Source organism: Macaca thibetana, chromosome 18 (genome assembly GCF_024542745.1).
Source record: "Macaca thibetana thibetana isolate TM-01 chromosome 18, ASM2454274v1, whole genome shotgun sequence".
Lineage (NCBI taxonomy): Eukaryota > Metazoa > Chordata > Mammalia > Primates > Cercopithecidae > Macaca > Macaca thibetana.
This window is the reverse complement of record NC_065595.1, coordinates 66,760,381-66,777,813: the sequence shown is the minus strand read 5'-3', so window position 1 is coordinate 66,777,813 and position 17,433 is coordinate 66,760,381. Positions and strand designations below refer to the sequence as shown.

Genomic DNA, 17,433 nt, shown 5'->3' with positions numbered 1-17,433 from the left:
TTTGGTTTCTTGATGGGGTCTCAGTACTCAGCCAGGCAAAGCTGCCACTCTCCACAGCGAGTGGTCATTTCAAAGCTCAGCCTGTGAGCCCACATCCCTAACCAGGCACACTGTGTATGTCCTGGCCAGAGAGGGACCTCTGCTCAAGCGTATTCCCACAGAATGTGAATCACTGTAATTCCCCAAGTAGCAATGATGCACTTCACTCAATGCCTAGAGAAAACCAAATTTATGGAGTCACATGCCTACCTTCTGACGAAGTATATCTCATCAATTTTAGTGTATTATTTAAATATTAATGATTTGTTGAATTTGAAAATTTTTAAACAAATCATAAAAAAGAACACCAGTATTCAACACATTTCTTATTAGGAAAAAAAGAAAAGCGGAATATGCTATAATAAAGTAGGTTATCACAGCCACATAGGTTTAGAAAATACGTGGTTTTGGGGTATTTGAAACAGGGTCTCGTTCTGTCACCCTGGCTGGAGTGCAGTGGTGCGATCGCAGCTCACTGAAGCTTCAACCTCCCAATCCTCCTAAACCAATCCTCCCACCTCAGCCTCCCAAGTAGCTGGGACTACAGGGCATGTGCTATCACAACTGGCTAATGTTTTAAAATTTTTTGTCCAGGCTAGTCTGAAACTCTTGGGGTGAAGGGATCCTCCTGCCTCTGTCTCTCAAAGTGCTGAGATTACAAGTGTGAGCCACCTTACCTGTCCAAAAATATGTGTTTTGTTTTGTATTCAAGCCCTTTGTTCAAAATGCCAACTGCTCTACTTCCTGGATACATGGATACGAATGTCCTCAGCAGAGCACTACTGAGCCCAGAGTCCAAACAAACTATAAAGAAATAAGGATGTCAGATCAAAAAACACCTACAGGCCAGGTTGGTTGGGTGATAAAGACAAGAATGCCCCTTCCTAAACCTTCAGAAGTTGAAGAGGCCTTCCATGTTTCAAAAGAGGCCTGCAAAAGCCAGGTTTCCAGTCTTTGGTTCCCATTTCCCCAAACAAACGAAAGTTATTCTGCATTGCAAGGCAACAAACAAGTGAGCTCCAGAAAAGCAGGCGTCCTCCTGTAATCCGTTTTTGCCCACTCTTTTTCCCAAACCATAGAATAGGAAACAAAATGTTACAACAAACCCTCAATCCCATGAAGGGTGTTCTACTCCCTTCCTGCCTGGGCACAGGCCCCTGAATATCACTTACCTGCTTGGATAAAATATGTTCTGTTTCCATGCGTGTGCAATTCCGTACACTCGGCAGATGAGCCAGAGAGATTTCTCTGAGCATGTAGATTCTTTTGGAGACAGAGAAACAAGCCTTGTACAAATTTGGGAGAACACCCGTTTCTGACCACATGGGAGATGGATGACCTGTTTACAACTGAAACCCATGCGGAACATTTTTTACTGCAGAACCAGCAGCTGACATGATTGCTGTGGGTGTTCACAGAGCCAAATATGAAGATAATTGTGAAGAAAGAGACGGTCACATGGGATAGAAGATGTGATCCTGCTCTCACATTTTTCCTTTTGGCATGACCATACCCATTTTAAAAGTGGGGAGAAATCCTATTAAAGCCCTATCCCTGCCATTTTAGAAACTCTGAATGATGGCATGTCTGAGACTTTTTGTAATATTTTCAGTAGTCGAATCCAGTTTGTTTTATCTTTCAACCCATTCTAAACACAGGTCAATACTGACTTTGCAAAGATCTAAGTTTCACTCCTGCAAAGTGATCTAAAACTTGTATTTATTTCTCTCCTTTCTGAAACACAGTCTGAATGTCTTTGTAGGAGCTTTAGTATTTTGGGTCTGGGCTGAAGCAAAATGAAACGGCATCATGCTGGCTAGAGTTCAGCATTTAACAGTTTAGAAAAGTCTGTAGAGAGAGCTCAGCTGAAACAGACAGGAATCTACATTCCTGTGGCCATCAAAGGAACAGAGCAAGCCCGCAGGGGCGGCCCCAGTGTGCGGCGTCGGGCTCAGAAGAGACACCAGCCATCCAGGGGAATATTGGCAGGGGCAGGGAGAAAGAGAAGCTTTCTTGGGGCTACCGTTCTTAGAATTTTTCACCTGTGTAAAAAAGGACAAGAGATGCTGATCTCTGACAAGGACATTACTACATCAAAATCCAGCTTCCAGAGACTGCTTAAAATGGTCTCTGCTGCTCCTTGGATGCTCTGATTTACATGCGGTGGTGGGAAGGGAGCCACAGAGATGGCTCCAGCCCAGCGCCTGGCCTGCAGGGCTGGAACAGAACAAGCAGTAGATTTCTAGGGCCTTGGAAAGACAAATGGTGCCTATGTGGTACACGTCAATGAAACTCCAGGGCAGCCTGGCACGCAGTGAGACATCAGTGAACAGTGAGAAGAGCTCTATCAGGGCCCCACGGGCTGCTGGGGCTTCTGAGGCCTGCTCACCTGTTGCCTGTTCACGAAGGGGCAAGTGTTTGAGTTGCTAGCTCTGAGAGGGCTGATGAGCAGCATCCTCCCTGGAGCCATGGTACTGACGTCTCCCCCAGGTCCGAGGCTGCCGCGCTCGGGAAGCGCACGGGGGCACTTGGGAAGGCTGATTACACAGGAAACCCTGAGCTCCAGCACACAGATGGGAGGGGAGTCAGGTGATGCAGGAACAAACACAGCTCACAAAGAAAGATAAAATGCAGGGGCTGCCCATGAAGGGGAGGGTACCCCTATCTCCCCAGTGGGGCAATTTCCAGCTACAGAGAACAGTTGCGGCCTCAACAATAGAGAAGAACATTTTTACTGATGTGCTCAAGAAAAGATTGGACAATTCTTGGCAAGTAGATAAACATTAAAAAAAAAAAAACTGGATTTAAATATCAATGATTTTAAAAGGTAAAATTAGCCGACCTCTCAGAAAAGAATTGAGAGTAGATAGGAAGACGCCTACCTATTGAGAGAATTTGCCGAAGAAGATTTCAAAGGGTTTTTGTTGTGTTTTTGTTTTCCGGTAATAGCAGCTCTATCAGCAGCAATGTAAACTATGAATAGAAATAATAATATTTAGTAATCCAATCACAAGAAGAACTGTCGGAAGCTCACAGTTCTGTTTCTTTTTGATCCAATTTTAGATTTTCCCTACAAAAGAGAAATAACAAGGATTGTGATAAAACTCATTTTCTTCTGTCTTTTAAAAAACATTCATTCCATAATTAGAAGCAATATTTGATTCCATACTAATGAAGAGATATGGGTGCAGGGGCATTTCAGATCCACAGCTAATTCATAAATGGGATCTTGCCAAGAATTTCAGCCTCTCCCCCAGGAGACCTCTACATAGAGGGTGCTGCAAGTAAGGAAACCTGTTTTGATCTTGGGTGTTTTAGCTTTTTTTTGCTTAGTGTTAGGTGAACCGACACAGAAGCAAATTCAGCAGTCATAGCTGTTCTTCTGTAAGCTGGAGGCTGACTCTGATAGGAACTCATTCTGGGTGTCAGGAGGCTTCAGGGGCGTGTTACAGGCAGATGAGTCTAGTGCCAGCTGCTAGGAGTTCTGGGAGTGAGGAGCTGTAATCAGGCAGGAGAGGCTAGCAAAATTCTAATTCAATTCTAGTGAATACCTGTTTCCAAAGGAAGCTGTCATCCAAAGAGGAAATGGTGCAGTGGACTTGGGAGTTCTGAGCAGAGGCTCCGTGTAGATAGAGGGTTAAACTCTATTTTCTGTATTCTTGATACTCTGGCATTTGGGGCTTTGATGTTGGAGAGACTGTCCCTTCCAGGGCTACCCAATTCCTAGAAACAGCAAATAATTCCCCTGTGAGCGTGTTTTTGATAAACCAACCAGTCTAGAGATCACACCCCCAACCAGCCCTTTCATCAAACTCTCACACGCCAAACCAATCTTCCCCCTGCTCCCTGTCACCCCAGGGTGGGGGACCTGACAACTAGGGACCACCCTTATAGCACTGGGTCACTCAAATAATTTAAAGTATCCAATACTAAGTTTACTCAGCTTACTTACCCTGCCTCGCTTGTTCCTTCCCTCGTTAATCCCAGTAAAAGTCCCAGGCACACGGTGCCCACATTCTCTTATTTCCTGACCATCCCTGGTCTTTCCGGCATGGCGGAGCTTAAAATGCCCCATGCCTGTGGGGATCTGTGAGTGTAAACTTCCTTCCTCACAACAGTCATTTCTGCGTCTGCTGTCTTACCATACCTGACATTAAAACAAACCCCAGGTACATATTTAACTCAACAGGGTTATGGACCATGGAAGCTTGGGTGGTTCATGAACGTCTCTGCTCCTAAGCATTGCCATGGAGAAGATGAGCTATGCAGATCTTTTGGCTGCAGCTCCAGAAATGGGGGTGAGCAACCTGGCACCTCCATACAACTCTGCTCAACGTGGTGTTAGTAGCAGAAAATAGCAGTAGGAGGACCTAGCCACCAGGAGCAGAACTGGTAGAACCAGGTCAAGAAGCCAGTCCTCACTTTAAAACTTATTTTCTGATGCAGCAATTCCAATTCTAGAAAATTATCGTATAGGCCGGGGGCGGTGGCTCACGCCTATAATCCCAGCACTTTGGGAGGCCAAGGTGGGCGGATCACCAAATCAGGAGATCGAGACCATCCTGGCTAACACGGTGAAACTCCATCTCCACTAAAAATACAAAAAATTAGCCGGGCGAGGTGGCGGGCACCTGTAGTCCCAGTTACTCGGGAGGCTGAGGCAGGAGAATGGTGTGAACCTGGGAGGTGGAGTTTGCAGTGAACTGAGATCGTGCTACTGCACTCCAGCCTGGATGACAGAGCAAGACTGTCTCAAAAAAAAAAAAAAAAGAAAATTATCGTATAAATATGATCTATAAAAATATTTATATGATAAGGAAATAAGTAGATATGCACAAATATCCTTGGAAATCTTTTTATATTACACATAATTTACAGTAAAAAAATTCATCCTAAACAGGCCATGTTAGATTGGTTAAGTATTACATCTAATGATATAGTTATACAGTATACTACTTAGCAGTCATCTGGCATAATGTTCCATGGCATGTGAAAATATGAATAATATGTTGTTAATTTTAAAAATCAGCCAACAAAATAGTATAACGATGTAATCCCTTTTCATTAAATATATATAGACATATATACAGAGGGTAAAGCCTGGGTTTATCTCTGGTTTACGTCGTTACAAATATTTTGTGTATGTGTTTATTTTTCTGCATTTTCCAAATTCTGTACAGTGCACATGAATAATAAATTAATTTCATTATTTTCTAGCGTGCAGGTTGTGTTCTCCCTAGGGCAGGACAAAGAAGGAATTTGGACAATCACATACCCCTCCCCTAAAGATCAAGAAGCTCTCTAAATAATGAGCTTTTGCTAACCCCCAGGCCATTTGGCCTTTGGACAAAGCATGATAGAAGTTGCTTTCTGGGCCCCACTTGCTACGGGTGAGAGTTCCTGACACCTGGAGAGGCTGAGCCCAGGCTCTAAGTGAGGCCTGGTGGCCCCAGGTGACTGGAGGCCCACTCGGCAAGAGGAGTGTTATTAGGCCTAAGCGGGGACTGTAGGGGCTGTGGTTATGCTCCAGTTGGTGTAGAGAATTCATAATTAGCAACAGCGGGATTACAAAGCAAGGAGCCAGAAAGAGAAATAAGGGAGGAGAAATAACCTACCAGGAAAGGGCAAGAATAATCCACTCATGATATCATCAATCCCATAATAACCAAGTGATGATAGTGCTTACATTAAATACACTTTAAAAGTAATCAATGCAAAGAGTAGGATAAAAACAATTTGTGACAAGGGTAAGCATTAGAGTATACAGTAGTTAATACAGCTACAAGGAAAAGAAATAAATACAGATCAATTGATTTCAAGGTCTCTTGTATATTAGGAAACCATTATTTCTTTTTCAGATCTCAGGATAAGGGTAACAGTGCCTATTACTTTTCACTCCCTCAAGGATGTTCCTCAAGAGAAATAACAAATGCTCAGATTTCCACAAAAATTTGAAAACTCAGGTGTGTTTGAAATGAATGCTCTGAAAATACTTGTTGCATGTAATTGGAATTATGTAGTATTTTTGTAATTACAAAGAATTGCCATGAAAATATGGGGACCCCAAATTTTAAGTCTGCTATATTCCAAGGCAGCTGCCTTCTGACAAATAACCTGTGACAATTTCATAATATAGGGTTCCGAAACCTCATTAAGCCACACGCGTGGTGCAGCTGAAGCACTCAATGGTTTCCAAGGGTTTGTGAAAATGTAATTAGGCAAACCACAGGCATCTGCAAATGTGGTGCTTTTGCTCCAGATGGGTGGAATCTCAGGGCGCCCCAGAGCTTTCACAGGGACGATTTTTCTCAGTGTCAGTGACTTGAACACACACCTCAGATGGTCTTTTTGCTCTTGCAGGAGAAAATGTTGCCAAATGGGTAGACTAAACAATGGATGGCTGCCGGGTTTGGTCATACCTCTCTGTGTGCGCCGTTAATTGCTGATGGGAGCTAGGACATTATTCCGGCTACAAAATGGGTGCAGGATCCTGTTAACTGATGCATGGGCCTTGCAAGATACGTCTATAGAATTGGCTATAGGTACTCAGCACAGAAGACCATCTGATCCCTGTGAAGCCAGACCCCACCGCTTCACCCGTGAGGTCAAAGCTGCTCCCTGGATGTCAAGGGTTGGCCATTCTGGGGGTGTCAGTAGCGAGTGCTTGGATTAATGTGAGATCTATAGGCTGGTGATGCAGATGGTGACAGGAAGACACAGTAGAGATGCCAACACACTCCCTGGACAGTGTTTCTGGAGAGAAAAGGTCCTGGTCTAGGGAACCAGTGGAATGTGCTGTGGCAGAAAATCCATAGACTCTGGACTCTGACAGTCAGAGCTTGGACCCTGGATACAATGTCTACCACCTTTGTGATCTGTGGCATGTTAGTTAGTATCTTGGAGCCTCAGTTTCACCTTCTGTGTTATTAAGGTAATAATGTTTTCTTTGGGGGCTTTTGGTGAGGATTAAATGATATATGGAAAGATTATTTTGAGAAGTATTACTTGATATGCCCCTAAATTCACATACACACGCACACACTTGCGTACACCCCCCACACCCACCCACACCCTTTTAGCTCATCCATGCTTTATATGATTTACTAATATTTAGGTCTTTTAGCAGGTCCATCTTAGTAAATGAAAGTTGAATTAGACAAAAAGAAATACATCAAATTCTCGGCTTTAAATGAAAAGCAAAACAAACAGCCCTCACGGAGGGACAAGACGGGAACACTTGGGAAACATCTGTTTTGTCAGAGCTGCCTGGCTCTCCCACAGCCCCTCCTGGATGGCTGAAGAGCCCCCGGCCTGGGAGGAAGGGATAAGGTGGGACACAGGGGCTTGCCATGATCAGGGCCCTGACTGCAAATAACAAACACGAAGTCTGGCTAACCTAAAGAGAAAAGACATGTATTAGAGGGATATTAGGAAGGCTGGAAACACAGATTTGGAAAATGGAGAGCAGTCAAGAGACTCTGATAGTGAGAGCCCTGCCAAGGCCCCCTCCCAGAGTCACCTGGTTAGAATGTGGCCACCAAGCCTGCAGCAACTTGCCCCTGGTATTCCCGCTGCCAGCGTTGGATGGTGGATGTCACTGAAAGATGCTGCAGGAGGAACTGACATTTTGTGACTCTGGCTGCAGATGGAAAGTCCTGAGGGTCATGGCCCACCAGCTGGCGACTCCCAGGTGTCTAACCTCTCAGGATTCCAAGGTAGGTGGGGGGCCTGCTTTCCACCAGCTCCCCAAATGGCCAGCGTTGTCACATAGGAAGGGGGCTTGGATGCTGGGTGACACACAAAAGCAAAAAGCCCCCTGACACGTCCACTGCCACCCCATGGTGTCTTGCCCTCCCTCCTGAGATTAGCCCATGGGGTGTCTTGAAGGGAGAGCACTGAAAGAATGGCCAGCGAGGCCCCATGATTTCAGGACAGAGGGACTCTGTGCTTGCTTCTGGGAAGGCAACCAGGGTTCCAAGCATCTTCGCCTGCACCAGCCAAGGTGGAGGTAGCAGTGAGCAGATGGTGTCAGGGAGAATCCAAGTTGGAAAGGCCAGTTACAGTCAGCTGAGTGTCTGTGGCCTTGGACAGCAAGGACAGCCCAAAGTTCCCAGGCTCTGTTGGGAAACTTTCAGAGGAAGACCAACAGAGAGCTTGGGGATGGGATGGGGGCATGCTGTGGCTACATTGAGGAGCTGCTGCAGAGCCCATGGGCCCTGTGATGAGGTATGAATAGGCGAGATGCGGCCCAGGGTTTGCCATCACAGGTCGAAGGCTGCCCCTCAGCCTCGCCCCTCCCACCAGGCCCCAGGATCTAGAAGAAACTATTAAGATGTGAACTGAGAAGGGAGAAGCACTGAATTTCCTTGACTTTACCTGACATAACTGAAAAGGCCTAAAAATGACTGTTTTCAGCTATCACGTAGAATGGGGGCTTCAAAGGAAGTTTAGGTTGCGTTGCAGAGAAGGAAAAACGACCACATTTTTTGAATACCTGAGCCTATGCCTGAGCCTATGCCTTGTGTACAAGTGTATATGCTACATCAGTTGTCCTCTGTCAGGGGTGATTTTTGTCCCCCAGGGGATGTTTGGCAATGTCCGGAGATAGTTTTGGTTTTCACAATCTGTAGAGAGAAGAGTATGAATTGCTCCTGGCTTCTTGTGGATAGAGGCCAGGGAAACTGCTAAACAGCCCACAACTCTTTATGCAAACTGCACATGAAGGAATTATCTGGTCCAAAACATCAGTAGTGCCGAGGCTGAGAACACGCAGGAGCTCTACGGTGTTTTAAAGAATCATTACGCAGTGCATGTCTGCCTTGCAGACCAGGTCGAAGTCCTAGAATTGGAATTAGAGTCTGGTGGTCGAGGGGTAAGGTCTAGACCCTCTGAGAGAAACTGTGTGTGCAAAGGGAAAGTGGATTTGGCCAGAAGTCAGGGTGGATTTCAGAGCTGTCAAGGATTTGTAAAAAGACTGCTTTGAATGGAGAGGTCAGAGCTAGAGTATGGGACACCTCCCAGCTCTGGCCTGAACCTGCCGTGTACACTGCACTACAAAAGTAGGGCAGGCTTAGGGGCATGTAGGAACCAAGAGGGTGCATTGGTCCAGTAGAAACTTAGGCTCAGGGAACAAATATCTCTCCTTTTGAAGCCCAAAGGTCAGATGACAACTGAGAGAATATCATTTAGTTCTTTAGCCAATGCCAGCTTTTCACTTTCTCAGCTAGGGCTTCTCGCCTAGTTGGAGGGCAGGAAATGCTCAAGGGAGCATTTGGCAATATCGGGAGACATTTTTGATTGTCATGACTAGGGGAATGTTATAGCATCAGCTAGGTAGAGGCCAGGGACTCTGCTCAAGATCCTGCCATGCATAGGACAGGCCCCTCCCCTCCAACGAGGCATCACCAGATTCAAAATTGTAATAGTGTCAACATGAAGAACCCTGCTCCTGGTCAGTGATTCGCAACCTTAGTTGTATGTCAGAATCACGTATGTGGAGGAGCCTTACTAAAATGTACGAGCTCTGTCCTCTGCAATTCTGATGAATTGTTCTAAGGTGGGACCCGGAAGTTTTTAAAGCCCTCGAGTTGATCCTGCTGTGCAGTCAGGGTTGAGAGCCGCTCATGGAGACTTTGCCAGGCCTAGCTGCATGGAGACTCTGCCTGCTCCTGTGCCATTTAACCACCTGGGGCGGGGAAAGGAGACAAGAGCCAGCATGGTATCCACTCCCAGTGCAGGGAAGAGAAGCATCGCCCAGTCTCCAGACCTCCTGCAGGGTTTAGGGGGTGAGAGAGAGAGAAATGTGATCCTTTGTTCCTCTTTAGGGTGAGGAATATTCACTAGGAAGAAAATTTGTGATGGTTGTTCTGAAGCATTCATTGATGTTTTGCCCCAAACATATAGTCCCTATTAAACAATAACCCTCACCCATTTCATTCATTCAGGCCCCTGGATATAGTCTCCAGTGGCATTTGCTGGAAGGAGTGGAACTAGAGGACAACATCGTCCAATTCTTGGCCTTTAAGTTAAAAACAAGTATTGTGGGGTGAAGACAGAAAGTTTCTGGAAGAACATTACTGTACATCCTCTCACCACCAAATAAAACTCCTCTGAAGTGGTGGGGGAAGCATCGGGAAAGAAACAAGGGACTTGGTGATGCACTGGTGGCCCACTGAGCCAACAGGGATGGGGGTGGCACTAATAGAATGTGCGATTTGGGAATCCTTGGGCAGAGGGACCTTGGGCTCCCTGTGTGGAGGAGGTTGGAGGAAGTGGTCAGGGCCCTAGCTCTCTCTGCACTTCTGCATGGGGGCCACCGGGGGAGCTGTAGAGTGCAGATTGTGGCAGGGCAGCCCTGGATGAAGGCAACAGGGACAGCCCTGAGTCTTCTGTGCCTTAAGAAAGGTGGATCATTGGAACACTTTTCCTGCCCCAGAGAGGGATAGGCCAAGAGAGGGCATTGGGCTTGCTGAAGTCCTGTGGTGGAGGGCCTGGTGGGATGTATCAGAGAGGGTTCAACCTGGAGGGATGTCTGTGGCCATGCGGCACCCCAAAGGGAAAGTGGGCCCAGAGGAAATGTTGTTTTGGGCCTGAAATGCTGGAGAAAACCATAGTTGCCCAAGACTACATTTTCTACCATCAAGTAGTATGGGGCTGGAAATGGAGGTTGAGTTCCAGAAAAATAAATTGTGCTATAATGTCTTAAAGACTTGAGTAAATGGCAAGAAAAGTCAAACCTTCTACATATTCATAGTGCACGGTACTTCCTAGACCCTGCATGAATTACAGCGAGCATCACCATGTAAGCCAAGTGACTGTGGCCCCAGTCTATCAAGTTGATTGCTAGGAATTGGTCTCTCAAAGTGTTCTGCAGGGATGAGGGATCCCTGGGGACCTGCCGTAGGCTCCACCTGGTGCTGCTGCTTCTGCAACTGGTGCTCCCCATGTTGTGGGGAGCCGGGCATCCCTCCTCCCACAGAAACCCCGCTTCAACCCCTGGCTAGCCTAAGGCGGCGGGGGAAAGGGGGGAAGGAGGGAGGGAGGCCCCCTCCTCTCAGCTTCTTTCTGTTAGCCATGGGCAAACAGAAAGCCCCACCCTTTCATCCCCCACAGCACAGCACCTGCCAGAGGATGTGAATTTTAGAGGATGTGAATTTTATAGTCACAAAATCAAGTGTGTAAAAATGAAACTTTATAACTGCACTTAGTTCTTGAGCCCCCATTTCTGCAGAAAACTTGTTACTGCCAATTGAATATAAACGATGTTACTAAGTATTTCTCACTCTACTCTGGGTAAAAAGTTCAGGATGTTTTCCTTTCCCTGCTCATGACCTCTCCGCGTGGGTAATCTAAGCATCAACTAGGCATTCGGGGGAAGGAACATCTATTTATCCATTATCTAGCTCAGTTCGGGATTGCAGCCTTTGCGGATGTAACATCCAATTGTGCATTTTTTTCACTGAATGCTACGGCGCTTCACCTAGTGAAACTTCTGCGTTCCTACTGCATTTTGGTTTTCAGGTCTACTCAGGTGCCTCTGTTTCCACTTAGCCCTCCCTGTCCATAACCAGAATGTATCCTCAAGCCCCCCGTCCTTTGCTCTCCCTCATGGGGGCTTGGCAAGCTTTTGGAGGGCTTAGCATATTACCTCTTTTTTATTTCTAGGTTATTCTAAGGCAACGTAAACCTCCCTGCTAAAACCTCAATGGCTTACAATAATAAAGGTTTATTCTTCAGCCACACGTCAGCTATGGGTGTGCTCCAAGCTCTTATCACTGGGATCCAGGGAAAGGAACAGCTTCCACGGGAAGGAAATATTTTGAGCAAATAATTCACTCTGCCATACTCTCACCCTTCTGGAGCTGGGAGAGACTCAGAGCACAGAGGAGGTAGACGTTCAGCTCCTTTCTTCTAAAACACCGTGCTGGTGTTTCTGCAAGCCACGCTTGGTTAGCAGGCTGGCTGGGGGATGCCCTTGACTTCAAAATGAGCTGCCTTCTCAGGCTTTATTTCCGTGATTCCCCCAGTTCGGGCGTTAGCTATTCCCTCTTCCCCTGGAGCATCATCCAGGGGTGTCAGAGGGCAGGGTCCTTTCTTAGACACTCACTAGTGTATGTGCCCTGCTCATGTTCCCCCTAGAATTCTTCTTTTTTTTTTTTTTTTTTTTTTTTTTTTTGAGACGGAGTCTCACTCTGTCTGGAATGCAGTGTCATATCTCGGCTCACTGCAACCTCCGCCTCCCGGGTTCAGTGATTCTCCTGCCTCAGCCTCCTGAGCAGCTGGGATTACAGACTCCCGCCACCACACCCAGTGAGTTTTTGTATTTTAGTAGAGATGAGTTTTCACCATGTTGGCCAGGCTGGTCTCGAACTCCTGACCTCAGGTGATCTGCCCTCCTCGACCTCCCAAAATGCTGGGATTACAAGCATGAGCCACCGCACCCGCCCCCTCTGGAATTTTTTTTGCATCAGCTGCTTGAACTTTTTCTTCTTCTGGGCAGGACATAGCTGAGATGTCACCATGCATTCCTCACACCTAATGGTCTAACTAGGCCATGAGTTGTCCCAGTCTTTGGTGCTTACAAACCGTCCTATGCCTCAAAAAACCTCTATCTCACAAGACACATCTTCAGCTTTCAGCATCTCGGTTATCAGTTTAAAAAATGACACTCACACATTCCATTGATATCTTTATTCTTGGCGTGTCTGTCCTTCCCTGAAGCAGTGGGGATCATTGCTTTAATGGGTAGAAGGTAAATACAACAAAAGATAATGTGGGGGGGGCGGGGGGAAGTTCTTATTTTCTCAGAATTTTAACTTGCCACACTTTTGATCAGACTTTACTGAAGCTTCAAAAATAGCAGTGAAGAATAACAATGGAGAGAATAACTTCCACCCAACCCCAAGTTATCTTGAGCCGTTGACGCTAGTACCGCACCACCACCCCAGCATCCTCACGCCTCACCAGAAAATCAAACTAACTCCAGGCTTCATTTCCCCTCCTAATGTGTCCTTCCCCAGTCCTTATTTTCTGCCCCAGTACAGAGCCCTTTTTCAGGACGAGTGATGGCGAGACCATCAGTTCCTCTCAGTGGAAACTCTACACCCTCCTGTGCTACCTCACTCCTCCAGCCTTTGTTCTGACTCCACGGCTCTGACAATATATTCAAACTACTCTGATAGAAGGACGGGCGTCAAAGTCTGGGTCATTAAGTCTTAAATAACATCCCAGCCCACCTTGGCTGTACAATGCTCAGACTGGTTCCTTTTTAGTCTTTATCCAGCTGCATTTCGATAAGCCTCATAATCTAGTCTCACCCAAGGTTGTTTTGTTATTATTTCTGTAACTTTTGTAGCCATCTGTGGGTCAAGTCCACCTGTTACTGCAGAACCAGTTCAATCTGGTTTGACTTTGTCAGTAACAAAATAAAATGTAATAAAATAATGAGTTGTTTTTTCCTGTAAGGGATCCCAGGTTGCAAGTCAGGTAACCTGCGCCTGCCCAGATGAACCAAGTATGCCCAATTTGTGACCTCAGTGCTGTCCAGAAACAAAACGTCAACCACAGTTGAAGCCTAAGAACTTGGATCAAGGAGCAGGGACTGAATTAAGAAGCAGAGGAGCCCCGTTTCATTGCAGTGCGGACTTAGCCAAGCACCTGTCACCGCCTCTTTGCATGATCTGATCAAATCATGCCTCCCTGCATCTTCCTGTCTCCCTCACAGTTACACTTTTGCATCCTTGCCAGTTGACTTGCAATAAAGCTTTTTCTTTTCCCCAAAGTTGGTGCCATAGTACTGTCTTCTATGCATGTCAGAAAACGTGATGCACGTCCATCACTCCGTGACACACCTATTCTCATTCATTTAGCATCTCCTTATCTGCTGTTCTTCTTCCTCACTAAAAGGTTTCATCTTTTGCAAAATTGGATTTTAGCTGTGCTGCTACTTGACTGGTTCCAGTAGGACGCACCTGTGCTGACCACTGTCAAGAGCCTCAGTCCTGGTAACCCTGCACTTTTATCAAGTCCAGTGACCTTCATAAAACTCTGGAAGAGAATGCTTTTTTCCTCTATCCTAACACAATACAATTAAGACATAATTAGTGAAAAATTAGCCAGGCGAGTGACCTCTGGGGCTGAGCATAGTTTTCCTGTCCTCGTGGGCTCCAAATAGCAATTGAGTAAGAATGATACCAATTATCATTCTGGAGAGGCCACAGCCTTAGGAAGAGGGAGCAGAAGATGACATCTGATGTCTGGATGGCTGATGATGGCCTTCATGCCACTTCACCCCGGAAGCTCACCATAGATGTGACAGCATCTGACTCCCACCAAGGGTTTTGTAGAAATAACCAATTACCTTGACAGTGATGTGACTGTCATTGGCATGCTCAGTAACCAACCATCTTAGGAGGCAAAACTCACTACTACCACTGGTTCACCTGGGTGTAAACCCATTTTACAGAGTCGTGTGGGCTTTTCATTTTTAAGCACAAGCAAGATGTAACATTTCTTTATAGATCCACATCAGGTTATTTTTATTCTACTCCAACAGCATCATTGTTGTACTCAAAATCCAACGAAGGGCTTGGGAGTTACCAAAAAAGAATAGTCAGCTATTGTTAGCTTACTTTATTTCTTCTTAGAGTGACTTCCTTTTGGAACACTTATCACTGGTCTTGAATAGGCTTGCTCTACCGGACTATTCAGAGGAAATTAATGTTAAGTGTGACAGCTAATCCCTGAGCCATTTCAGTTTTTAATATTCTACAAGTGTCATCATTTCTCAAGATTCTATTCATAAAGACAATTTTAGAGTGCTGATGTCCATGTAATTTTTATAGGCTAATGGATACTTTTCAATTTAATAACACCTTACATTTGAACTGGCTTTGGTAGTCTTTAAAGTGCTGTCACTCATCAGTCTCTCATCTGTTCCTGTGAGGTTCCCGTGAAACGGGCAGAGGCATATTTCCTGCCGTACAGAGGCACTGCTCCCACTGAGCAACACAGAGCTGAGTCACAGTTTAAATGCTTGTGTGACTGCTTAAGAGCCAGAACCCTAACTAAAACTTCAGCTCTTCCAGTTATAGTCCAATCACCTTACCATACTTCCTAGAAAGCACATTGGATTTGGAAGCAGATTTGCCTTTAACCTGGATTTGCTACTTGTTATGTCTTGAATGTGTGTCCCCTCCAAAATTCATGCTGAAACTTAAACCCCATTGCAGTGCTATTAAGAGGTGGGGCACTTTTGGGAGAAGGGATTAAGTCATGAGGGCTCTGCCTTCACGAATGGATTAGTGCCTTTTGAAAGGGTTGGAGGGAGCTAGCTTAAGCCCTTTCTGCCCTTCTGCCTTCTACCACGTGAGAGCATTCATCCCTCTACTGTGTGAGAATGCAGCAAGAAGGCCCTCAGCCAGACACAGAGCCTGCTGGCCCCTTGATCTTAGATTTCCCAGACTCCAGAACTGTGAGAAATGTTTCTGTTCTTTGTAAGCCACCCAGTCTCAGGTATTTTTTTATAGCAGCACAAACAGATTAAGACATTACTCACTGCGTTTGTGGTCACTTATTTTACTGGGTTGTTGTGAAGCTACAGTGAGGACATGAATATGAAAATGTCACCCAAATGTGGACTCCTGTTCTGCTTTCCAATCTAGACAGCCTGGTCACATTGGGAGCATATGAGAACCTCCTTCTACTTCGGAGGTGATTTCATAAAGTTCCACTGTGGTCTCTGAAGCTTAGTGGTTCTCAACTGGGGATAGGAAATGTCTCAATGTCTGAAGAGGCTTTGGGTTATCACAAATGAGATGACAGGTTGCAACAGGCATCTGCTAGGTAGAGGCCAGGGATGCAGTTAAATGTCCTAGAATGGATAGGATAGCCCCATAACAAAGTTTTCCAACCTCAAATGCCCATAGTGCCAAGGTTGAGAATCCCTCATCTGAAGCAGAGATTCTGAACATGAGGTTCATGAACACATAGATGAGTCATGAGAATCTAGAAACCCATCCTCAGTAATTACACAGTCTACTTGAGGCAAGTGTGCATTGTTCTGCCGCAAGGGTTCATGACCATCAATTGATTCTCATAGACATTTGTAGTTTCAAAGTAGCTATGATCCTTGCTCTAGCCTTGTCTTTAAGCCCAGTGAAACTACTGCTTACACAAAGGTTTGCATCTTCAAATCCTTTGGAGGAGGAGGAATGACGTATCATATAAATAAAATACAGGCATACGCCCGTAGTCCCAGCTATTCAGGAGGCTGAGGCAGGAGAATGGCATGAACTCGGGCAGCGGAGGTTGTGCAATGAGCCGAGATCGCGCCACTGCACTCCAGCCTGGGTGACAGAGCGAGACTCCATCTCAAAAAAAAAAAAAAAGAAGAATTCAGAATGAGGCTTGGGAGTATCTCTGACAGTGACCTGCTCGCCAGGTGAGGGAAATAAATTTTTTAGGGCAACAGTAGGCTACAATTAAATGTATTTCTTCTGTGTACTTGACAACACCCGGAGAAGTTTATTTATGTTGTCCCATTTGAAGTTATGTTTCTCCTACAGGGTATGTAGCTTATTCACCCCAGATCCAGATCTCCCTGGTTCACCAGAAGTTGGAAGCCCGGCTGCAATCTAAACATTCCATTCAGGCATCCTGGCTAAAGGACTAGCAGGCAGAAGTCAATGTACAAAAGACTAAATCCTCTGCTACAGCAATTATTTATATATAAACTCTTCACATTATAACCATTTATGTGAATCTGATGAAGTTATAAACCCCTCCTTAGAAAACTGCTCCTGTGCCCCAAACACACCTAATATTTTTCTTTTTAATTGGCATAGCTGGACATGCAACTTTTAAGATGGCAAGAGTTCACGTTCTCTGTGATATACAAATAATTACATCTTGATTAGAGCGTGCAAGTGTTTCTTTCTCTCTGTATTCTGTACATTTTATTTCATAAGGTCTTGAATCAACTCTAGCCCTTCTCTGGCTTCACTTTCTAAATTATTCTCCTAGATGTTTTGGCAGTTGGTGCAAAAAAGCTAGAGGAGAATAGTTAGGGCCAACTTTTAGACAGAATACTTTATTTTAATGGCTATAGATTGTTACATTGTAATACATTTCTCTTCTCTAATTTCTATGCATTGAACATGTCCAAAATACAAATAGTTATTGCTGGTGTTACTACTCAGTTCATATTGTTTTCAGAGGTGCATGAATTCTGTGGGTGAAAATAACCTGTTCTTCTTTGCCTGTATCTGACAATTACTCAAGAAAGACCTGGAGGTAGATTATAATCCTTACTTTTAGTATTGTTTTGGATTATTTTGCTCCAAGTCCAAGCCTCCTTCCTGGAACATAAATGAAGTTTACTGCAAATGAGATAGT

At 45.3% G+C, this 17,433-nt stretch overlaps 2 long non-coding RNA genes across 2 annotated transcripts in view; both read left to right on the top strand.

Moving 5' to 3' along the window:
• LOC126941145 (uncharacterized) overlaps positions 1-16,433 on the top strand; it is a 29,630-nt gene extending 13,197 nt beyond the window's left edge. The window contains exons 2-3 of the long non-coding RNA XR_007721104.1: positions 5,898-6,002; positions 13,504-16,433. This is a non-coding gene — a long non-coding RNA (uncharacterized LOC126941145). The remainder of the gene's footprint in view (positions 1-5,897; positions 6,003-13,503) is intronic.
• LOC126941142 (uncharacterized) overlaps positions 1-17,433 on the top strand; it is a 180,339-nt gene that overhangs the window by 101,179 nt on the left and 61,727 nt on the right. The window lies entirely within an intron of this gene.